General features: G+C 53.3%; 2 protein-coding genes across 2 annotated transcripts in view; one reads left to right on the forward strand and one right to left on the reverse strand.

The window, feature by feature from the left end:
* Positions 1–25,205, reverse strand: part of ARHGAP39 (Rho GTPase activating protein 39) — a 346,600-nt gene that overhangs the window by 138,161 nt on the left and 183,234 nt on the right. The gene's annotated exons all lie outside the window — the stretch shown is intronic.
* The window catches only part of LOC142475500 (fucolectin-6-like), a 406,232-nt gene that overhangs the window by 60,236 nt on the left and 320,791 nt on the right, over positions 1–25,205 (forward strand). The window lies entirely within an intron of this gene.

Raw genomic sequence — 25,205 nt, forward strand, 5'->3', positions numbered from 1 at the left:
ATAGGTGTCAGATTTGGGTAAAACATGTCACTAGAATTAGTTTACTTTGGCCCTAAAACACTAATGTGTGCCCTAATCCTTTCCCGTCAGGATTATTGTAATTTACTGCTAACAGGCCTCCCTGCCTCACAACTCTATCCTTTGCAAAATTCAGCAGCTATATTAATTTAACTTTCTCCCAAAACAGTTTGGCTCATCTCCTTAAATTTCTCTCCTAACTTTCCATCTAATTTCGGATAACTTACAAAGTTCTCCTTCTTACCTTGAAGGTTGTCCACCCATCAGCTCTGATCTCGTTACACGCCTGCTCGTCTCCCGTGCTCTACCCAGAACTATCTCCTCTCCACCCCTTTCACCTCCACTTCTCTCTCTCGCCTTTAACCCCTTTCCCTCACTGCCCAGTATCTGTGGGACTCCCTCACAATCCGTACACACCTAGCACCTTCTCTCCCCACCTTTAAGACGAACCTTAAAACTCGCCTCTAAACCGAAGCATTCCAACAGCCTGGACTTATGGCCACTGTCCCACAGTCGCTCCTACCAACCATTGTGGCCAAGCACTGCCATCTACAGCACTTATTCCCTCACCTGCTGTCTCTGTAATTCTCCCATCATACCACTTAGATTGTAAGCTCCCCGGGGCAGGGATTTCCTTTCCTACTGTCTGGCTTTGTTACACTTATTGTATTTTAATTCCCTGTAGTGTTTCTTGTCTCTCTTATAAAGCACTGGGCGTTATATAAATAAAGATATACATACATACATGATCCTGTTGACAAGGAAACAAATGCTATTGGCTGGTATTAATAAAATAATATTACACCCCCTCCGCCCCCCAGTACCATCTTAATTTACTGGACAGTCAAGTGTGAGAATGAGACGAAGAAGGGTGATCTGGCACACACTCAATAATACAATGATAGGTATAACCTGCCGGTGGCCACGGACCCAGGGGGATCGTCCTGCAAAGTCCCCAAGAAGTCACATAGGTACGAAAGAAGGTCCCGGTCTTTTCAAAAGAAGAAATATTTCATCCAGCATAAAGTCCAACGTTTCGACTGCGCATAAGCAGTCTTTGTCAAGGTGAGAGCTCTCGTTGGACTTTATGCCGGATTAAATATTTCTTCTTTTGACAAGAACGAGAGCCTGGACATTCTTTCTTACCTATGAGAATGAGATGACCCAGTAATCTAAATACAGCCAGTTATGAATCCCACAAAAAATATGTGTGTCTGACCCTATACACCAGGGCTCTTGAACTCATGGCGGAAGAGGTTTGGAGTTTGGACTTTCTGCTGCGGATTTCATTGCAGTTGTTCTGGGAGCAAACTGCAATTCTCACACAAACGCGCTTCTAAACTAAAGTCATGTCAATAGAAACGCTGCGTATGTAATAAAAGGTTTGCAAAATCTTCAAGTAGAATTAAGCTGTTTGAAACATATCGCACATTCTACTGCAATACTCATGCGCTCCTACCCAGCGACCTACTCGTTCAGCGCCCAATGCGTCCTTACTCCGTTTCTTTGGGAAAGTAGTTGATGAACATCGCTGGAAACAGAGCCGCACAAAGACAAACGGCAATCCGCTGATCATACTTCTGCATACTTAGATGGGGTTTATTTCAGTGTGATTACAATTAGATTGTAAGCTCTTCGGAGCAGGGACTCTATCATGATAATGTCATGAGATATTGGGTATTTTTAATCCCTTTGGTGCTTGAGGGGTTAATGAGCTACACTTGTGTAACAAAATACCAAATGCTGGGTTTGAAACTGGTCAGGACTGTTTGTCTGCACTGAATTTCAAAGGAACTTACTTGGAGCGGGGGTCCATCCTGGATAGCCCACTCAAGGTGTCAAATGTTTTAATCAAAGAAGAGCAGCTTCAAAGTATATATATTAAACCATTTAAAAAGTAATGAATGATATTCCTGCTAATGTGTTGCTAGGTAATGATCTTGGAAAGATGGTTACCTACTATGAGACCGCTGTGACCCAACCAGCTCAGGGACCCGCCGAACAGTTCCAGGTACTAACGCACGTTGGGTACTGGGGAAGGGTGACTGACAGGGGTCGCACCGGAGTAGGGGGGGTGTGGGAGCCTCTCCATACCATCTCTCCCCATAAGCCCGACCGTCCACCAGGGAAAGAGAGAGAGGGGCTGGGAGAGACGTATACAGCCAGACCACGAGGCACAGGGACCGTCCGCCGAGAGAAGAGAAAGCAAGGCAGGGAGAGATATAGGCAGCAAGACTGCGAGGCACAGGGACAGTCAGCCAAGGGAAGAGAGAACGAAGCTGGGGAAGCGATATACAGCAGGACAACGAGGAACAGGGACCGTCCGCAGAGGAACGAGAGAGCAAGGCGGGGAGAGAGATATACCGCAGGACAGCGAGGCACAGGGACAGCCCGCAGAGGGAAAAGGGAGCGAGGCTGGGAGAGATATAGCTACCCCAAGAGAAAGCAAGACAGCGAGGCACAGGGACAGTCAGCCAAGGGAAGAGAGAACGAAGCTGGGGAAGCGATATACAGCAGGACAACGAGGAACAGGGACCGTCCGCAGAGGGACGAGGGAGCAAGGCGGGGAGAGAGATATACCACAGGACAGCGTGGCACAGGGACCGCCCGCAGAGGGAAAAGGGAGCGAGGCTGGGAGAGATATAGCTACCCCAAGAGAAAGCAAGCCAGCGAGGCACAGGGACAGTCCGCAGAGGGAAGAGAGAGTGAGGCTGAGGGAGATATATCCAGCAAGAAAGAGCAAAACAGCGAAGCACAGGGACAGGCCGCAGAGGGAAGAGAAAGCGTGGCTGAGGGAGATATATACAGTACCACAAGAGAAAGCAAGACAGCGAGGCAAAGGGCAGGCTGCAAAGGGAAGAGAGAGCGAGGCTGGGGGAGATATATCAAGCAAGAAAGAGCAAAACAGCGAGGCACAGGGACAGGCCGCAGAGGGAAGAGAAAGCGAGGCTGAGGGAGATATATCCAGCAAGAAAGAGCAAAACAGCGAAGCACAGGGACAGGCCGCAGAGGGAAGAGAAAGCGTGGCTGAGGGAGATATATACAGTACCACAAGAGAAAGCAAGACAGCGAGGCAAAGGGCAGGCTGCAAAGGGAAGAGAGAGCGAGGCTGGGGGAGATATATCAAGCAAGAAAGAGCAAAACAGCGAGGCACAGGGACAGGCCGCAGAGGGAAGATAAAGCGAGGCTGAGGGAGATATATACCACAAGAGAAAGCAAGACAGCGAGGCACAGGGACAGGCCGCAGAGGGAAGAGAAAGCGAGGCGGGGGGAGATATATACCACAAGAAAGAGCAAAACAGCGAGGCAGAGGAAAGAGTAAAGGTTTTATTTGTTTGAGCGCGGGACTAGCGTGTAAGCCAGTCCCTTCGCTCATTTTAAGGAGGGAGATGTCATGATAATGTCATGAGATATTGGGTATTTTTAATCCCTTTGGTTCTTGAGGTGTTAATGAGCTACACTTGTGTAACAAAATACCAAATGCTGGGTTTGAAACTGGTCAGGACTGTTTGTCTTCACTGAATTTCAAAGGAACTTACTTGGGGCGGGGTCCATCCTGGATAGCCCACTCAAGGTGTCAATTGTTTTAATCAAAGAAGAGCAGCTTCAAAGTATTCTGTAGGAAGGGGTGGGCTTAAGGCACCCTCATAAGAAAGTATTGTATCTAAGTCTGGGGGAGATTGTTTCAAGTCAGATCTGACCAGGGGCATGCTTGGAAAGCATAGCAGACCTCATCTTCTGAACCAGTGCCTCTCTGGGAAAAATCCATAGCATGTGGTAATGTACCGTATAGGATTTTCTGTTTTACCCCTTTTATTTTAAGAAGCTGCTCTGCCTTACATTGTAATTGTATGTTTATTTTGTAATACCTTTTCTGTAATTCAAGCACTGTATTTATATATATATATACTAGCTGAGAGACCCGGCGTTGCCCGGGATGTAAATGCGTAATAGGTAGTATTATTTATAAATCGTGGAACAATAGGTGACTGTTTGTTGTAAAGGTTGGATAATAATATTGAAAAGAAAGATGGAAGAAAATGTAATACGATGTTGTATAAAAATGGTTTATTGTAACCACACCACAGTACAATGTATATTTTGGTGGCATAAGTGATGTAAAAATCTGAGTCGTGTGTCCTGCTAGGGTGTGAGGCGGCGGGTGGCGCGTGGGTTGTGAGTGCTGTCTGTGAGTGGGGGTCCTGCAAGGGTGTGAGGCGGCGGCTGGCGCGTGGGTTGTGAGTGCTGTCTGTGAGTGGGGGTGCTGCTAGGGTGTGAGGCGGTGGGTCAGTGATGTCGGTGCGTAGGGGCGGGAGGCAGCAGGTGTGTGTGGCGGCAGGTATGTGTCGAGTGTGGCGGGTGTCTGTTGAGTGCGTGCAGCGGCTGTGAGGCGGTGGGTGAAAGGCAGAGGCGGCCGGAGTAAGGGCGGGTGAAAGGCAGAGGCGGGGGTGGGGAGGCGGTAAGGCGGGCATGAAGGCGAAGGGCGGCGGGAAGGGGAGGAGGGGGTGGAGGAGGGGGGCAAGGGGTGGAGGAGGGGGGCAAGGGGTGGTGGAGGGGGGAAGGGTTAGAGGAGAGGGGGGAAGGGTTAGAGGAGAGGGGGGAAGGGTTAGAGGAGAGGGGGGAAGGGTTAGAGGAGGGGGGGAAGGGTTAGAGGAGGGGGGGAAGGTTTAGAGGAGGGGGGGGAAGGGTTAGAGGAGGGGGGGGGAAGGGTTAGAGGAGGGGGGGGGAAGGGTTAGAGGAGGGGGGGGAAGGGTTAGAGGAGAGGGGGGGGAAGGGTTAGAGGAAGGGGGGGGAAGGGTTAGAGGAGGGGGGGAAGGGTTAGAGGAGGGGGGGAAGGGTTAGAGGAGGGGGGGAAGGGTTAGAGGAGGGGGGGAAGGGTTAGAGGGGGTGGGAGGGGAAAGGGGAAAAAGAGGTGGAGGGGGGGGAAGAGGAGCGGAGGGGGGGGTGGAAAGGGGAGCGGAAAGGGGAGCGGAGGGGGGGTGAAGGGGAGCGGAGGGGAAAGGGGAAGGGGAGCGGAGGGGGGAAGGGGAGCGGAGGGGGGAAGGAGAGCGGGGGGGGGAAGGGGGAGGAGGGGGGAGGTGGTGGAAAGGGGGAGAAGGGGGGAGGTGGTGGAAAGGGGGAGAAGGGGGGAGGTGGTGGGAAGGGGGAGAAGGGGGGAGGTGGTGGGAAGGGGGAGAAGGGGGGAGGTGGTGGGAAGGGGGGAGGTGGTGGGAAGGTGGTGGAAAGGGAGAGAAGGGGGGATGTGGTGAGGAGGGGGAAGGTGGTGGGAAGGGGGAGGAGGGGGAAGGTGGTGGGAAGGGGGAGGAGGGGGGACGTGGTGGGAAGGGGGGACGTGGTGGGAAGGGCGGGAGGGGGGAGGTGGTGGGAAGGGGGGGAGGGTGGAGGTGGTGGGAAGGGGTGGAGGTGGTGGGAAGGGGGGGAGGTGGTGGGAAGGGGGGGGAGGTGGTGGGAAGGGGGGGAGGTGGTGGGAAGGGGGGGGAGGTGGTGGGAAGGGGGGGAGGTGGTGGGAAGGGGGGGGAGGGGTGAGGTGGTGGGAAGGGGGAGGAGGTGGGAAGGGGGAGGCGGGGGGTGGGAGGCGGTGGGAAGGGGGAGGCGGGGGGTGGGAGGCGGTGGGAAGGCGGGGGGTGGGAGGAGGTGGGACGGCGGGGGGTGGGAGGCGGTGGGATGGCGGGGGGTGGGAGGCGGTGGGATGGCGGGGGGTGGGAGGCGGTGGGAAGGGGGGGGGAGGCGGTGGGAAGGGGGGGGGAGGCGGTGGGAAGGGGAGGCGGTGGGAAGGGGAGGCGGTGGGAAGGGGGGGGGGAGGCGGTGGGAGGGGGGGGGGAGGCGGTGGGAAGGGGGGGGGGGAGGCGGTGGGAAGGGGGAGGCGGTGGGAAGGGGGGGGGGGGAGGCGGTGGGAAGGGGGGGGGAGGCGGTGGGAAGGGGGGGGGAGGCGGTGGGAAGGGGGGGCGGGGGAGGCGGTGGGAAGGGGGGGCGGGGGAGGCGGTGGGAAGGGGGGGCGGGGGAGGCGGTGGGAAGGGGGGGTGGGAGGCGGTGGGAAGGGGGGGTGGGAGGCGGTGGGAAGGGGTGGGGGGAGGCGGTGGGAAGGGGGGCTGGGAGGCGGTGGGAAGGGGGGCTGGGAGGCGGTGGGAAGGGGGGGAAGGGGGGAAACGGTGGGAAGGGGGGGGGGAGGCGGTGGGAAGGTGGAGGGAAGGGGGGGGGAGGCGGTGGGAAGGGGGGGGAGGCGGTGGGAAGGGGGGGGAGGCGGTGGGAAGGGGGGGAGGCGGTGGGAAGGGGGGGGGAGGCGGTGAGAAGGGGGGGAGGCGGTGGGAAGGGGGGGTGGAGGGGAGGTGAAGGGGGGGTGGAGGGGAGGTGAAGGTGGGGGGGGTGGAGGGGAGGTGAAGGTGGGGGGGTGGAGGGGAGGTGAAGGTGGGGGGGTGGAGGGGAGGTGAAGGGGGGGGAGTGGAAGGGAGGTGAAGGGGGGGGTGGAAGGGAGGTGAAGGGGGGGGTGGAAGGGAGGTGAAGGGGGGGGTTGAAGGGAGGTGAAGGGGGGGGTGGAGGGGAGGTGAAGGGGGGGTGGTGAAGGGGGGGGGTGGAGGGGTGGTGAAGGGGGGGTGGAGGGGAGGTGAAGGGGGTGTGGAGGGGGGGAGGTGAAGGGGGGGTGGTGAAGGGGGGGTGGTGAAGGGGGGAGGTAAATGGGGAGGTGAAAGGGAGAAGTGGAGTGAGGGGAGGTGAAAGGGGGTGAGGGGAGGTGATGGGGGGTGAGGGGTGGGTGAGGGGAGGTGAAGGCCGCTCACTCACCCGTCCGGCAGGTCCCACGTGGATCTGAGGCGGGAGGCAGCGTGTTGTGGCCGCTCTCCCGCTGTGTCCCGGGCGCTCGCTCGCTCCCCCGCTGACTGTAGCGGCGCCGGGGGGGGGGGTATCGGGGAGACACTGACACTGGAGGGGAGGGGGGGGGTGGAGGCGAGGTGAAGGGGGGGTGGAGGGGAGGTGAAGGCCGCTCACTCACCCATCCGGCAGGTCCCACGTGGATCTGAGGCGGGAGGCAGCGTGTTGTGGCCGCTCCGCCGCTGTGTCCCGGGCGCCGCCATCTTGGGCACTCGGCGCCGCGAGGCAGCCTGCCTGGCCACTGGCTGTTCCCCCGCCGAGGAGGGGTGAGTTGTAGCGCCGGGGAGGGGGGGGCATGTATATGTGTGGGGGGGGGAGAGGTGGGAGATATAGAGGGGGGGTCTCGCACGGCCGCTGACACTGGGTGGGGGGGGGGGCGCTGAAGGGGTAATAATAGTGTGTGTGTCCCGCTGGACTGTAGCGGCGCCGGGGGAGGGGGGGGGGTCGGGGTGAAAGCGCGGGAGACACGGGGTATAGGAGGAGGTGCGCGCGGGTGCTGCTAACACTGTGAGCCCCGCTAATGTATGTAACAGTGTGTGTGTGTGTGTCACTGTGTGTGTGTGTCACTGTGTGTGTGTCTGTCACTGTGTCCCTGTGTCCCTGTGTCCGTGTGTGTGTGTGTGTGTCTGTGTGTGTGTCCCCCCCCCCTGTGTGTGTCCCTGTGTTCCCTGTGTGTGTGTGTGTGTGTCTGTGTGTGTGTCCCTGTGTGTGTGTCCCCCCCCCGTGTGTGTGTGCGTGTGTGTGTGTGTGTGTGTGTGTGTGTGTGTGTGTGTGTCGTGTGTGTGTGTGTGTGTGTGTGTGTGTGTGTGTGTGTGTGTCCTGTGTGTGTGTGTGTCCCTGTGTGTCCTTTGGCCCGTCACTCCGCCTCAGGCCAATGAGAGGTGTGCGGGGGCGGGCGGGCCAAGGGACCAATGAGATTTCCCCTAGGGACACCGGACATCCAGGCAGGCAGGCAAACATACAGTGCTTTCACTAATATAGTATAAGATATATATATTAAACCATTTAATAAGTAATGCTTTGGGCTCTGAATGAACTTTGTGCACGCTGGAGAGAATAACTTGCTAAATTCAGGCACATGTTACTACAGCTGATTTTCTGTTAAAGTGCATAGTGTTTCCTATAATAAACAGGGACCGGAGGCCCTGGAGGATATTTTAGTCTAAGATCTTTTATCATATCTGCATAACCTCAGGTGGTGGCAGTGGATAGATATGATGTGCAATTGAGTAGGGGGTTAATGCTAACTCGCTGGTTCCCTGCAGAGGAGAAAGGGGGGTTGCTAGAGAAGCCTTTGTGTATTAACCCTGGGTGCATATCTAAAGTCACGTGCTCACTTGTGTGCTGTTCGTGGCGGTGGTATATTGGGACGGCGTAAGGAGAGATACAACCCATTTGAAGGACCCCTGAGTGGGTGAAGAGTGGGTACGCTTGCGAGCGTCGGTATTAACCCTTGTCCCTTATGCAGGTCACGTGCTAGCAGGGGGTCATACGTGACAGACTCCTTTTCCTAAATGTTACTTGTATGTCTGAAGCGCTTATTCCCATGATCTGTAATTTGTATTATTTGTTATTTATATGATCCCCATGTGTATTACTGCTGTGAAGCGTTATGTACATGAACGGCGCTATATAAATAAAGATGTATTTCAAACAATCCAGGAGGAGCAAAATATAGGGAAATAAAAACAGAAAACAGTGCAAATTTAAGTGCAGACGTTGAGACTATGATTGAGCTGGGCGAAACGCGTAGAGTGGTGTTTTGGTCTAGTGAGGGATCCGTAGCTGTACCTTCCACTGAGCAGTGACGTCACACGCGCCGGAGGAGAAACGGAGCTGAGCGTTCCAGGTTGCAGACGGCTGATATCCAGAGCCAGAGAGGAGGCGGTGAGATCGGAAAAAAAAACCCTAGAATCACTGTGATTGTGATAAATGCATTTTTAATTCTGGCACATTGTAAGTGCACATTTTATATGCTCATATTCATTTTATAAAGTTTTTGGAAAGACAGATCGCGCTATGTAGCTTTGTTTCCTCCCATATGTACACCATGGTTACCCTGACGAGATAAGCCTGGAGGGATATCCACAATACACAGCTACTACCTGGGGTGGCAGCCCAATCTGCCAACTGCATACTTACCACTTTCTTGTGAGTAGATAGACCGGCAGAGCCAAGATATTGTCATTATTATTTCATCATAGTCTCAACGTCTGAACTTAAATTTGCACTGTTTTCTGTTTTTATTTCCCTATATTTTGCTCCTCCTGGATTGTTTGAAATACATCTTTCTACTTGGAACCCTGGAAACAGGTTCTACCAGAGGGTTTGAGCAGGGTTTATTATTTAAGCACTAATATCAATTTTTATTGCACTTGCACGTATCACTATTGTATGTATTTAAGTTGTTAGCGCCTTATATTCACTTATTCACAATATGCTATATAAATAAAGACATACATTAGTCTGTAATATTACACTACAGTCAAACAACCCTCTTATGTATCAATATGTATAATTTAATTTATATAGCGCCACTGTACACAGCGCTTCACAATATTACAATACAAGGTAAATAAATGACCAACACAGCGCAACAGGTAAATGACAACATAAGGCACGTGGGGACCCTGCCCCGGAGAGCTTACAATCTAAGTCTTATGATGAGAGGCTTACAGACACATCCTTTTTTGAAATTCCACCACACCATGCTCCACTTCTTCCATTACACTACAAGGCTTGGATTATTATATCAAGTGCAAGGTAGAAGCCATCTACAAATAAGTCTCCTCTGCCCCTTCCATACCACATCTTCCCAATTCTCCTCCATCTACCTTTGACTCCTTCTCTCCAGTGACAAAAGTAGTATCTCTCCTGCTGCTCTTCTCAACCTCCATCACATGCAGCCGCGACCCCATTCCCTCCCTCTCCTGAAACCTCTCCAGTCTACCATAGCCCCCCTCTTCACTAAGATCTTTAATGCTGCGTCCATAGGCACAGCAGCCGCGCTGAGGCTGAGGGAAAGCGGGCGCTTTCCCTGGCCTTAGTACGCGTGCCGTCCGGGGGGTGGGGGGGGGTCTATGGGCGGGCCACTGATATCACTGAGCTGGTTGGCCCTCATTGGGCGAACCGCTCACGTGACCGCCCTATCGCGCGAGAAATCAGTTTTGACCGATTTCACCACGCGCATCGCTCGCTTCCGCGCGCACGCGCCCGCACACTGTATAGACGCGATCACTGCCTTTAGGCAGTCTGAACGCTCAGAGTGCGGACGCGTCAGCGCGGTCTGACCCTCTATGGACGCAGCCTCTGTGTTCTGGTACTTTCCCATCTCTTTTTAAACAAGCTATTGCTAGATCTATTAAGACCACCCTAGACCCTACCACCCCATTTAACCATCGCTCAGTCTCTCTCTTGCTTGCCTTTTGCTTCTAACCTTCTTGGAACTAACGGCTTCTCTACATATACTTCACTTTCTCAACTCCCATAACCTACTACAGGAGAAGCTGTGAAGATTTGAGATAAGGGGGCGCCATATGGTCGCTCTGACGTCATCAGGTGGGTGTCAACATCCTGGCTATGTGGCAGAGCGAGGAGGGGTGAGTATCAGGGGGTGGTATATATTTTGACTATTTTCTTGTGTTAGGCTAAATGAAGACAGACTATCACCACCATTTTGGCGCAGCAGCCATTTTGAGTGTTTACTTGTATCTATGTGTATCTGTTTATTTGTATATGAAAGCTGCGCTGCAGAGCATCGCTCCTGGCAAAGACTAAGGCTGAGTCCATGCTCCCTGCTTGCTCGCTGAGGCGCGCTGAGGCTCAGGGAAAGCGGGTGCTTTCCCTGGCCTTGCGGTTGCTTACCGCACGCGCCGTCAGCGGGCGGGCCGGGGGCTGGCCGGGGCAGGCGCGTCACTGGCCGGGGGCGGGCCAGGGCCGTCACGGAGCTGGTTCGCCCTCATTGGGCGAACCGCTCACGTGACTGGCCTGTCTCGCCGGCAAGCGGGGGAATTTTAAATTCCCCTAAGACCTGCGCTTCCGCAAGCGCGCGGAAGTGCAGGTGAGCCCCTACTAAAGCCGCTCTAATTGCGGCTGTAGGGGCTCAGTGCTGAGCGGGAGCAGGCCTCAGCACGCTTCCGCCAGCAAGCAACGTAACATGGCCGAGGCCTAACCCTTGCATAATTCCTATTAGTCATGAAATTGAAATAATTGCATTGTCACCGTTTTTCCAACAAACTCATTCTTGCTGAGCCCCCGCTTCTCTTACCTTGCAGCTACACCCAGAGGGCTAAGAGGTTTACTCCTTAAATCAGGAGGTTATGGGGCCCAAATTACCGGGAGATATATAGGATAAAGGTTAGCATGCGAAGCATATTTTTTCATGAATAAGGATTTTGTATAAGTTATTATATTGTTTTTTTTTTTTTTATCTCTAAGCCAGTCCCCTTAAGGGGCATATTACTCATTTGAAATGTATAAAAATGTGATGTCAAGCAATATGTTTTCAGAGGAATGAGTTCATTTTGAATTCTCTCTCTCATTTGTACCTTGGTGCAATAAACTCACGGTGATACTTTGAACCCTTGACTTAATGATATTATTTCTACGCTTTCACAAAGCATACTGGTCAAGGGAGGAGACAACGAATGTGTTCTAAGTTGCAACAAGACTGTTTGGGTCAGTGGTGGGTGGCAGTAAAGAAAATCTCCAATGGATGGACTCCAATGGCTGAAGGTCAAATGGAGCACAGGTTGCGAGAATAGCAATGAGAGGTTGGAGGTTGAGTGGGAGGAGTGAGAGAAAATTAGAAGAGGTTATGGTCAGAGTGGGTAAGGAGAAATTGGATAAGGAACAGTTTTTTTGTGAAGATGAGGTCAAGGCCGCCCGTATGGGTGCTGGAAGCCGTCCATTGGAGGAGATCAAAGGAGGGAGCGAGAGAGGAAGTGAGATGCCCAGGATTGAGAGGGGTCATCAATGTGATAATTAAAGTCCCCTAAGAGGAGAATGGGTGAAGAAGAAGAAAGAAGAGGAAGAGGTTAGAAGGATAACCAGGATTCATAGTCGGAAAGGACCTTAGAATGTGAAGATGTAGAATTAGATGGGCTGGATTAGATTACAGCAATACGCAGAGATAAATGGAGAGAAAATGCGACAAGTATGGGTCTCCAAGGATGTGAATGTCAGGGAACAGGCATAGGCAGGGGCTGAAACTCAGCGAGAAGAATTCCCACTCCACCCCCAAGTCACAAGGGGCGAGGCGTTTGAGAGAAGGAAAGACCGCCACTGGATAGAGCTGCTGCCGGGGCAGAGTCCGAGCGCGAGAGCCAATTTTATTTCAGTGCAAAGAAGTGAAGGGAATGAGAGAAGAGCAGGTCATGTGACATTAAAACATGCTATCATTAATGTGCAATCACTGAAGAAAATGGGTCTATGAATAATATGATATCGCTTTGGCTACATAAAAGTCAAGGAATTAAATTATATTAATTATAGCATTCTCCTTAATTTTAAAAAAATATATATAAGTCTAACCACAGATCCAAGGAAACCATTAAAGCAGCCGCCCAAGTGACATTTTCTTGACATACAGGTTTGGCGCCGGGGGTCGCCGGAGCTGTCCTGTGTTTATTTCAACTCCGGGGACCCCCTCCATCCTGACATACTTAGCTCCAAATGGGGCGCCGGTAGCGGCTTCGGCTTAACTGATTGGGGGTAATCCAAATTTGCGACTTAAATGTCCTGCGTCACATGGGCCAATAGAAAGCCGTGACATCATCCCTTGTGTCTTCCTGTTGGCCCGCGTGACCGTGAGCTTGTAACTGCAGAGACACTGGCACCCCCTGTGGAGGTATCTCGGGTAGCAGGGGGTTCCCGGAGCTCCTTGAAAGTCGGACACAACATATTTAATCTGTAAATCCTCAAGGGAGCAAACCCGCCTGACCGGCCTCCACTTTTATAGGACATGGTTGGAACTGGGTGGTCTTCCAGAGCCGAACCGCACTATTTTCAGCTCGGGGGACACCCCGGATACCAGTGTGTCTGGTGAAGTTATCGGTATTACTTCCTGGGGACTTTAAATAGCCATCCAATAGGAATCCACAGCGGATGATGTTGCAGCTCCTTATTGACCTGAGATTTGGCAGCCATTATGTTACCAGGAGGGAGATTCAAACCCGGTAATCTCACTGGCGTCTAGGGAACTGTGGGGGTCCCCAGAGCTGAAAATGGGTTCCCATCCTGTAAAATGGGGAGTACAGACAAAGTAGTAGTTGGAACTGCTCCTTTAACTTGGCTCACGCCGAACTTAAAATCCCTTCTTCTTGTAGGGATGAACTTTTAGATTTCCACATTTTAAAAACATATAGGCCACACACACACACACACACACACGAAACTTCATATTTTCTAATGTTAGTGCTGTTTCAGTGTGACCAGTATGGATCCGCAGAAAGGAGAAATGATGGTAACATACAGCACATTATAATTATTAATCCCCCGACCATTGGAGGATGAAGGGACCGGGACACTAACGCCAACTAAACACAATTCCTTCCACTTACACAATGACATACTGTCCTACACGAATCACAGGCTGCCGCTGCCTGCCCCTACAACCAACAAGGAAGACCCTACTACGGAGAAGTATGTATTATGTTTGTCAGACGGCGGTGAGGACAGCCAGCACACAGCCAGCACGGCACACAGCCAGCACACAGCCAGCACGGCACACAGCCAGCACACAGCCAGCACGGCACACAGCCAGCACGGCACACAGCCAGCACGGCACACAGCCAGCACGGCACACAGCCAGCACGGCACACAGCCAGCACGGCACACAGCCAGCACACAGCCAGCACGGCACACAGCCAGCGCGGCACACAGCCAGCACACAGCCAGCATTTATTTATAAAATATTTTACCAGGAAGTAATACATTGAGAGTTACCTCTCGTTTTCAAGTATGTCCTGGGCACAGAGTAAAACAGCACACAGCCAGCACACAGCCACCATAGCACAACACACAGCCAGCACGGCACATAGCCAGCATAGCACAGCACACAGCCAGCACGGCACACAGCCAGCATAGCACGGCACAGCCAGCACACAGCCACCATAGCACAGCACACAGCCAGCACGGCACACAGCCAGCACGGCACACAGCCAGCACGGCACACAGCCAGCACGGCACACAGCCAGCACACAGCCAGCACACAGCCACCATAGCACAGCACACAGCCAGCACGCCACGCAGCCAGCACGGCACACAGCCAGCACGGCACACAGCCAGCACGGCACACAGCCAGCACGGCACACAGCCAGCACGGCACACAGCCAGCACAGCACAGAGCACAGCACAGCGCCAGCACACAGCCAGCGCGGCACACAGCCAGCGCGGCACACAGCCAGCGCGGCACACAGCCAGCGCGGCACACAGCCAGCGCGGCACACAGCCAGCGCGGCACACAGACAGCGCGGCACACAGACAGCGCGGCACACAGACAGCGCGGCACACAGACAGCGCGGCACACAGCCAGCATTTATTTATTTATAAAATATTTTACCAGTAAGTAATACATTGAGAGTTACCTCTCGTTTTCAAGTATGTCCTGGGCACAGAGTAAAACAGCACGGCACACAGCCAGCACAAAGCACGGCACACAGCCAGCATAGCACAGCACACAGCCAGCATAGCACAGCACACAGCCAGCACACAGCCACCATAGCACAGCACACAGCCAGCACGGCACACAGCCAGCACGGCACACAGCCAGCACGGCACACAGCCAGCACGGCACACAGCCAGCACGGCACACAGCCAGCACACAGCCACCATAGCACAGCACACAGCCAGCACGGCACGCAGCCAGCACGGCACACAGCCAGCACGGCACACAGCCAGCACGGCACATAGCCAGCACGGCACACAGCCAGCACAGCACAGAGCACAGCACAGCGCCAGCACACAGCAAGCACGGCACACAGCCAGCGAGGCACACAGCCAGCGCGGCACACAGCCAGCGCGGCACACAGCCAGCGCGGCACACAGCCAGCGCGGCACACAGCCAGCGCGGCACACAGCCAGCGCGGCACACAGCCAGCGCGGCACACAGCCAGCGCGGCACACAGCCAGCGCGGCACACAGCCAGCGCGGCACACAGCCAGCGCGGCACACAGCCAGCGCGGCACACAGACAGCGCGGCACACAGACAGTGCGGCACACAGCCAGCGCGACACACAGCCAGCGAGGCACACAGCCAGCGCGGCACACAGCCAGCATTTATTTATTTATAAAATATTTTACCAGTAAGTAATACATTGAGAGTTACCTCTCGTTTTCAAGTATGTCCTGGGCACAGAGTAAAACAGCACGGCACACAGCCAGCACACAGCCAGCACAAAGCACGGCACACAGCCAGCATAGCACGGCACACAGCCAGCACACAGCCAGCACAAAGCACGGCACACAGCCAGCATAGCACAGCACACAGCCAGCACACAGCCAGCATAGCACAGCACACAGCCAGCACACAGCCAGCATAGCACAGCACACAGCCAGCACACAGCCAGCATAGCACAGCACACAGCCAGCATAGCACAGCACACAGCCAGCACAGCACAGCACACAGCCAGCACACAGCCAGCATAGCACAGCACACAGCCAGCACACAGCCAGCATAGCACAGCACACAGCCAGCACACAGCCAGCATAGCACAGCACACAGCCAGCATAGCACAGCACACAGCCGGCACACAGCCAGCACGGCACACAGCCAGCACGGCACACAGCCAGCACACAGCCAGCACGGCACACAGCCAGCACGGCACACAGCCAGCACGGCACACAGCCAGCACGGCACACAGCCAGCACGGCACACAGCCAGCACGGCACACAGCCAGCACGGCACACAGCCAGCACGGCACACAGCCAGCACACAGCCAACACGGCACGCAGCCAGCACGGCACACAGCCAGCACGGCACACAGCCAGCACGGCACACAGCCAGCACGGCACACAGCCAGCACGGCACACAGCCAGCACGGCACACAGCCAGCACACAGCCAGCATTTATTTATTTATTTATAAAATATTTTACCAGGAAGTAATACATTGAGAGTTACCTCTCGTTTTCAAGTATGTCCTGGGCACAGAGTAAAACAAAATAATACATGGTTACAAATACAGTTACATAAATGAACAGGGTATACATTATATACAAGACATTGCAAGCACAGTTCAAGAAAATATATATTATGAGCGTATGAAACAGTTACAGAGCAGATTAAAGTGTGAGACAGCCTTAGATTTGAAAGAACTTAAGCTGGTGGTGGATATGAGAGTCTCTGGTAGGTTGTTCCAGTTTTGGGGTGCACGGTAGGAGAACGACACACAGCCAGCACACAGCCAGCACGGCACACAGCTAGCACACAACTAGCACGGCACACAGCCAGCACACAGCCAGCACGGCACACAGCCAGCACACAGCCAGCACAGCACACAGCCAGCACACAGCCAGCACGGCACACAGCCAGCACACAGCCAGCACGGCACACAGCCAGCACACAGCCAGCACGGCACACAGCCAGCACACAACTAGCACGGCACACAGCCAGCACACAGCCAGCACACAGCCAGCACAGCACACAGCCAGCACAGCACACAGCCAGCACACAGCCAGCACAGCACACAGCCAGCACACAGCCAGCACACAGCCAGCACACAGCCAGCACGGCACACAGCCAGCACGGCACACAGCCAGCACGGCACACAGCCAGCACACAGCCAGCATGGCACACAGCCAGCATACAGCCAGCACGGCACACAGCCAGCACACAGCCAGCACACAGCCAGCACACAGCCAGCACGGCACACAGCCAGCACACAGCCAGCACGGCACACAGCCAGCACACAGCCAGCACGGCACACAGCCAGCACACAGCCAGCACGGCACACAGCCAGCACGGCACACAGCCAGCACACAGCCAGCACAGCACACAGCCAGCACACAGCCAGCACGGCACACAGCCAGCACACAGCCAGCACGGCACACAGCCAGCACACAGCCAGCACGGCACACAGCCAGCACACAGCCAGCACACAGCCAGCACACAGCCAGCACACAGCCAGCACACAGCCAGCACACAGCCAGCACACAGCCAGCACACAGCCAGCACGGCACACAGCCAGCACACAGCCAGCACGGCACACAGCCAGCACACAGCCAGCACGGCACACAGCCAGCACACAGCCAGCACGGCACCCCAGGCAAGGATCTTCTGTAGGAGGAGACCGGTCCATGTATTTTACGTCAAATGCAAGACGCAGGAATTTGTCGCTCGCTGTATGCCACTTGTGTGACGGTTTATACGCAGGCCTCATTTTTTTCCCCATTACAAGGATCAAAACTGGAAGGAAATTGCCATGTGGCAGAAGACAACCCATTTATTCAGCATGCTAAATGTGAGCTGTAATTGCTGGCACACTCGGCGACAGAGAGCAGGCGCACTCGGCGAGTGAGAGCAGGCGCACTCGGCGAGTGAGAGCTTCGCACTCGGCGAGTGAGAGCAGGCGCACTCGGCGAGTGAGAGCAGGCGCACTCGGCGAGTGAGAGCAGGCGCACTCGGCGAGTGAGAGCAGGCGCACTCGGCGAGTGAGAGCAGGCGCACTCGGCGAGAGAGAGCAGGCGCACTCGGCGAGTGAGAGCAGGCGCACTCGGCGAGTGAGAGCAGGCGCACTCGGCGAGAGAGAGCAGGCGCACTCGGCGAGTGAGAGCAGGCGCACTCGGCGAGTGAGAGCAGGCGCACTCGGCGAGTGAGAGCAGGCGCACTCGGCGAGTGAGAGCAGGCGCACTCGGCGAGTGAGAGCAGGCGCACCCGGCGAGTGAGTGCAGGCGCACTCGGCGAGTGAGAGCAGGCGCACTCGGCGAGTGAGAGCAGGCGCACTCGGCGAGTGAGAGCAGGCGCACTCGGCGAGTGAGAGCAGGCGCACTCGGCGAGAGGGAGCAGGCGCACTCGGCGAGAGGGAGCAGGCGCACTCGGCGAGAGGGAGCAGGCGCACTCGGCGAGAGGGAGCAGGCGCACTCGGCGAGAGGGAGCAGGCGCACTCGGCGAGAGGGAGCAGGCGCACTCGGCGAGAGGGAGCAGGCGCACTCGGCGAGAGGGAGCAGGCGCACTCGGCGAGAGAGAGCAGGCGCACTCGGCGAGAGAGAGCAGGCGCACTCGGCGAGTGAGAGCAGGCGCACTCGGCGAGTGAGAGCAGGCGCACTCGGCGAGTGAGAGCAGGCGCACTCGGCGAGTGAGAGCAGGCGCACTCGGCGAGTGAGAGCAGGCGCACTCGGCGAGTGAGAGCTTCGCACTCGGCGAGTGAGAGCAGGCGCACTCGGCGAGTGAGAGCAGGCGCACTCGGCGAGTGAGAGCAGGCGCACTCGGCGAGTGAGAGCAGGCGCACTCGGCGAGTGAGAGCAGGCGCACTCGGCGAGTGAGAACAGGCGCACTCGGCGAGTGAGAGCAGGCGCACTCGGCGAGTGAGAGCAGGCGCACTCGGCGAGTGAGAGCAGGCGCACTCGGCGAGTGAGAACAGGCGCACTCGGCGAGAGAGAGCAGGCGCACTCGGCGAGTGAGAGCAGGCGCACTCGGCGCGTGAGAGCAGGCGCACTCGGCGAGTGAGAGCAGGCGCACTCGGCGAAATAGAGCAGGCGCACTCGGCGAGAGAGAGCAGGCGCACTCGGCGAGAGAGAGCAGGCGCACTCGGCGAGACAGAGCAGGCGCACTCGGCGAGAGAGAGCAGGCGCACTCGGCGAGAGAGAGCAGGCGCACTCGGCGAGAGAGAGCAGGCGCACTCGGCGAGAGAGCAGGCGCACTCGGCGAGAGAGCAGGCGCACTCGGCGAGAGAGCAGGCGCACTCGGCGAGAGAGAGCAGGCGTACTCGGCGAGAGAGCAGGCGCACTCGGTGAGAGAGCAGGCGCACTCAGCGAGAGAGAGCAGGCGCACTCAGCGAGAGAGAGTCCAGTCAGTCAGTCTCAGGAGATGGTGCACTTTCAGCCTGGCTTTTAGACAACAGATGGTGTGACCGGGTAAATTGGTGGGAACTATAGATTTACACGTCAATAAGACGGCGCGGAGCTGCGCCGCGTGCAAAGCGAATAGAAAATGAGAGAACCAATTTAAAATCTGTCAGACGGTTTGTAAAACGGTCCGTGAGGAGGCGGCGAGGAGATCCATCTCACTGCCAGTATTTACATCACGCCGGTAACGCGGCTGGAATTGAAAAGTAATGTGAAGTCATGAACACTACTGCCCACAAATGAAAATAATAAGGAAAAAAACAGATGAAACACCATTAGTGAATAATCCAAAAAATAGTACCAGCACTCTCTGTCTCACAGCTACAGATATAAGCGAATACCAGTGTAGGGAATATGAATAATTTAATGACACTAATAATAAACTGAAAATATAGCAACAATAGCCAATACGCCAATGCAAGAATAAATATCAACAAAGAGGAAATAAAAAATATAGGTGGCCCAAGAACTCGACAAGGCACCAGGAAGAGGGTTTGCTTATACTTGTTCACTGATTGATATCTGATATCTGCATATGTTCTGTGTCTTTCACAATATTCTTGTATCTACATTCAGTGGTTGATATTTGATATCTGCTTATGTGATTTGCCCTCTTTAGACTTTAGATTTATATCATTAGCTGAGTGTGGGATCATTTGACAGTGGGGAGGGAAGGCTTAGGGAAGTACCTCTGGGACCCTTTGGGACCAGGGGGAATGGGCCAGATGAAGAGGTCACCCCTCGAAACGTCGCCCCCCTAGTTTGCTTTCCTTTTTCCATTTTTGTGATTTTTTGCTTTTCTTTTGTGTGTTTTTTCCCCTTCTCCTTCTTTCCCCTCTACCACCTATATTTTTTATTTCCTCTTTGTTGATATTTATTCTTGCATTGGCTTATTGGCTATTGTTGCTATATTTTCAGTTTATTATTAGTGTCATTAAATTATTCATATTCCCTACACTGGTATTCGCTTATATCTGTAGCTGTGAGACAGAGAGTGCTGGTACTATTTTTTGGATTGTTAGTACTTTTGAAGGGTATTAGGGTCCCTTCCTGTTCCGTGCACCCTGCAACCTTGCTGAGTCATTGTGTCAGAGTGCTGTCTATCACCCCCCTCTTTCTACCATTAGTGAATAGCTACACTGTTCTGATTGTTACGTGTTTCTATACAGCAAGGCCCCCCTTCTCGGCGATCCGATGATACGGCGGCACCGAGAAGGGGGCCGCCATGTCTCCTCAGAGGTCGCGCATGCGCAGAACGTAGGTTGCGCGCGCAGAACGGAGGTCGCGCATGCGCACAAGGGGGAAATTGCCGGGTTGCGCATGAGCACAGCTGAAAATCGCCGGTTTCGCTTTCCGGCAATTTTCGCTACACGGCGAGCCCTTAGGACGGAAACCCGCCGTACGCCCGGGGCCCTGCTGTACCTGAATATTCGTGGTTATCGTAGTACAACAGATACACAAATAATAACAATAAATAATAACTATTTCACAGAGCGCTTTTCTCTCCTTGGGACGCAATGCGCTTCCAGTACAGTGCGCGATTCACACGATTTTCTTACAGACACTGTTCCTGCCCCGGGGAGCTTACAATCTATGATGTTGGTGACTGAAGCACAGGGAGATAAAGTGATGCCCGAGGTCACGAGGGAAATAAATCCGGTTCTCCTGCGTCACACTCCTATCAGTCCTGTGTCCTTATTCACGGGGCCGCCCCTCCTTCACAACAGAAGGGACATCGGGTTTTAAAGCAGCGGTACTTCAGTACTTTCCATCTTTCTCCCCTTTATTTGTATATGTAAACATGCGGCAAATGTATAATTCTACATTCTTACCTAAACCGGCAATCGTTTGGTGCTCCTGTTACAAATCTGTCAAAATCCTGGTTGTGTGCCTAATGAAATGGCTGCGTCAGTCAGTGCAACTCAGCAACTACAATGTATTCTTATATTACGAAGATAACATTAGATACTGTTACAGTTTGCAGCTCAAACTGCTGGGAACATTGGCAACACATTATCACAAAACAGGAAAGTGTTGCAAAGATGTTGCACTGCTGGGGAGGTGGGCTAAATCCTGATGTAGAAATCACAGGATGCTTTAAAACTCATTACAAATGGTATAAAGAGTTGAACCCCCCCCCCAAAAAAAAATCACTATTCTCTAATACTACAGAGCTGATTTATATCAAAGAAAACACACGGGAATCACATGTTTTGCTGCGTTACTACAAAAGTAGAGTATTTACAAACGTCAAGAGTTAACTTTCTGATGTAATAAACATTGTATCTGGTAACATTCACACCCGTGAGGAGGTTCAGCATAAGGCCGCGCTTATAGTGTCGGCGACGTCGCCCCAAAACGAATACATTGCCGCCGCGTGCGCTTATAGTGCCGGCGACGTCGCCCCAAAACGAATACATTGCCGCCGCGTGCGCTTATAGTGCCGGCGGCGTCACACTGCGGTCGCCGGAAAAATCAAATCGAGATGACTTCCAGCGATCGCGACCACGTCATCGCTGCGTCGCGCCGTCACATCGAGCTTACTATAAGCGCACGCGATGGCGACCATGCATTTGTTTTTTGGCACCGCGCCGCTGTCGCCGGCACTATGAGCGCAGCCGGAGAGGATGGTAAGGAAGTGAATTCCTTCCTTGTTTCAGCCGGGTTTGCAACAAAATGATAAATATATTGCAGAAAAGCTGCAGAGAGAGAGCAGCGTCACTGAGCGTGTTCAGCCGGGGGCTCCGGAGACCGATGGCTGACACGAGAGCCTCCAGGATCCTCCCGGAGAGGAGCAGAGACAGTCACTTGTGCATTACAGCTGTGCGTCTAGCCAAAGGAAAGCAGATTCTCATTGTTAAATAAGAATTTTAGTATTCATTATGTCTTTCCAAATGATGTTATGCTCTGTTAAAGCTCAAGTCCTACTTTACTTGCTACGCTGAAGCAGCAATAAAATCAGAGAATATAACTTAGTAACACATTGGAGACCATGAAAGTTTATATAATCCATAGTGTGCCTGCAGGTATAGGACATTCAGTGGACATCACAAATGTGGTGTACTAGTTCAGGGGTGTGCAAACTGGGGGGCGCGTAGAAGATTTTTCTGGGGGGGCTCAGGCGGTTGCAGAGTACCCCGCGCTATTCCCGGGGGATCGCGTGAAGCATCTGCAACACTAAACCAACTGTGATTGAGACGCTCTGTGACACGTCAAATGATGCCGCGGGTCACGTGATGTGACGTCACATGACCCCCCCAGCTTCATTTGAAGCAGCTGGAAGGTAGGAGGTGGGGGCGCGAGCACCGGGGGCAGGTTAGACAGGGGGGCGCAGCAGCAAAAGTTTGCGCTTCCATGTACTAGTTCGTGAACATCAATACGTGGTGGTTTGCTTCTAGGGGTGGCGACAAACGTGGTTCTCAGAGCCGCAGCAGTGATCAGAACTGAAGTCAGGGACATTTTGGCTTATGTATCAAGTCAAAAGTGGAGCCATATAACTGTACCATAGGTATCAAAGAAAAAAGTCCCATTGAAATCAATGATTTGTTTTCTTTGATACATTTGGTGCTGTTTTTTTTGTTCTAGAATTGCTTCACGTCTGCTTTTTAGATATGCTTCTCTTTCCCAGAAGAGGGTAACGTGCTTTGTACAGGAAAGAGCACTAAGTGAGAAGTATAGCTCAAAGCGAAGTATACTGTGACAGTGGTGCCAGCCATCAGCTGATTTAGCTCACACTGCTAGAGCTGTTGTCCTGAATAACAGAGGTTGTCTGGGTTGAACTTCTAATGCTGTTGGGACTGACACCGTACCCCATTCCTCATAAAGTGCCCGAGACCTGTCAACCCAATAACACTCTGTGCTGCGGGAAGCCAGTGGAATCACGTCCTGCCGTTTGTAGAGTTTTATTTAACACGGTGAATATGTGTGTCCCTGTTCTGCTATAGTGTAGCCACCTTCATGCATATCAATCACGTGCACAAAAATGAGTGCTCATACCTGTAGTAGGTAGCCGACTACCCATCAGCTGGGTTAGCTCACACTGCTAGAGCTGTGGCCTAGAAAAGCAGTGATTGTGGGTTCTAGTCTTGTTGGGTCTGACAGTCTTGGTGCCTTAGTGTTATTATCAACTCTATATAGCTGCTATGGAAATCTTTTTAGGAAGTGTGTGACTACTTTAAATATACTTTACATATCGATTAGCATATCTCCCCGCCAGGTACCTCAGGTGCGCTCCTTATTCAGAAAGAGGATATTGCGTGCTCAAATAGTTCCGGAACACAATATTTAAATAATAATAATATCCCAAGATATAAAAAGGGAGAGAACTCTTGCATGGAGTGGGTGAGTAAGGGGATTAACCCTAATTGGGTGCTCTAAAAAAACCTTGCTGGTAAGTCTGAAAGTCTTAAGATATTTCTTAATATTTAACAAGCGGAGTACTCTGTCACCTGATAAAGTTCCGTTGGGAACGAAACGCGTCAGAGGACGGTGAACATGTAATTTTAATGGCGTGTTAAGCCACAATAAAGCTTTTTTTCACTTTTTTGCACTTGCCCTAGCCAGAGTGTCATTTCCGCAGTGCTCGTATCCCCCCTTTTTTTTCTTGCATGGAGTGGGTAGTGTAAGGCTGGGGCCATAGAGGGAGGGAGCAGTGCTGAGGCGCGCTGACGCTCGCCTGCTGAAGCTGTGCGATTCCATGCACATGCAGGCGAGCCAGCGGGCGTGATCGGGAGGCGGTGGGAGGCGGGGCAGTGACGTCGCTGAGCCAATCGCCCGCGACGCACTGACGTCAACGTCACGGCGCCGTGACGTTGACGCTGCTTCACGCTGATTGCATGTTTTCAGCCTACAGCGCGCTGAAAAAACAGCTTGGCTGTCGGCTGAAAAATCCAGTGCCTCCGCACGCCTGCGGACGCTCGCGTGAGCCCCCTCTAAAGACATCCTCATTGAGGATGCAGGGGCTCAGCGCGGAGCGTCCGCACGGCTCAGCACGGCCTGTCCTTCTATGGACGCAGCCTTATAATAATGATTAGTGAGACGTCTGGCACACATGAATAATAAGCCCTCCTGAAGGTAACTTTTCGCACATTCTGGGTCTCAGTGTGAGGTTGGTTCCTGGCCTTGCAGTGTGAGGCTAATAGCGGGTACAGTAGAACCAGGCACAGAAGAAGTTATGGTGAGTGAAATAAAGTGACAGAACCCCTTTCATTGTGCCGTGTTTAACCACTAGTCTGACAGGTGACACCTCACAGTTACTGTCACTTTCGTGACATGTTTGTGACTAACTAATCTTAAGTTAAATTCTGAACCAAATCTGTGGATTTAAATGTAGGTGTTTGATAAAACATCAGCGGACAAATTCATGTAGATTCAGTAGCTGCGCTGCATTCATTTGCCGGTACCAGCAATATTGCAATACTAACAGAAGTCCGAGTACTGACCCCTACAACTTTGGGTTGTGTGTAAACACATTATTGCGAGACAGCCTGACAATGCTGCAGCATAATGGGAACGTTACACTGCCCTTCCTCTGGCAGATAATGAACTCGGTGGATATTGAAATTCATCGAGGCGTGAAATGAAGATATGGGAAAAGGCCACACTGGTGCTTGGGAGACGTTATATTTCGGCTCCTCCAGTGCCGGCTTATTGTGAGGGTTTGTACACCTGCATTAGAGGGCGTGCAGATCATTCTCAAGGCTGTAACACAGTCTGAATATATTAAAATCGCACCCGTCGTCTGGATTCGCTTTTCCAGTATTGTATTATTATTTTTTTTTATCTAACCCGTGTGCTTCGCTAGAGTTCATTTGTGAAATGAAAAGAATTCTCCTGCTCCTAAAAATACCGAATTATGTCAAGTAGAAAAAAAGGAAAATGCTGAACTGTACAATGTAAAAATGAAAACACTGAACTGCCGTTTGTAATGTAAACTTTGCAAAGCTTTTCCGCCTTATAAGAGCAATCCCGAAGACATTTATTTCTTTATTTATAAAATGTGTTACCAGGAAGTATTACATTGAGAGTTACCTCTCGTTTTCACGTATGTCCTGGGCACAGAGTTAAGATGACATCACGGCTCCCTATTGGCCCGGAAGCTTTGAAAAGCGGCCATACTGTGATCTCTGCTAGCCGAGCAGCTACCAGCACCTTCTATGGAGGAGAGAAGGAGCGACTGAGTGAGTAAAGACTCTGACTGGCACTGAGTGTGAAGCAGGAGAAGGAGCGGCTCAGTGAGTAACGACACTGACTGGCACTGAGT

The sequence above is a fragment of the Ascaphus truei genome, chromosome 2 (assembly GCF_040206685.1).
Source record: "Ascaphus truei isolate aAscTru1 chromosome 2, aAscTru1.hap1, whole genome shotgun sequence".
Taxonomy (NCBI): domain Eukaryota; kingdom Metazoa; phylum Chordata; class Amphibia; order Anura; family Ascaphidae; genus Ascaphus; species Ascaphus truei.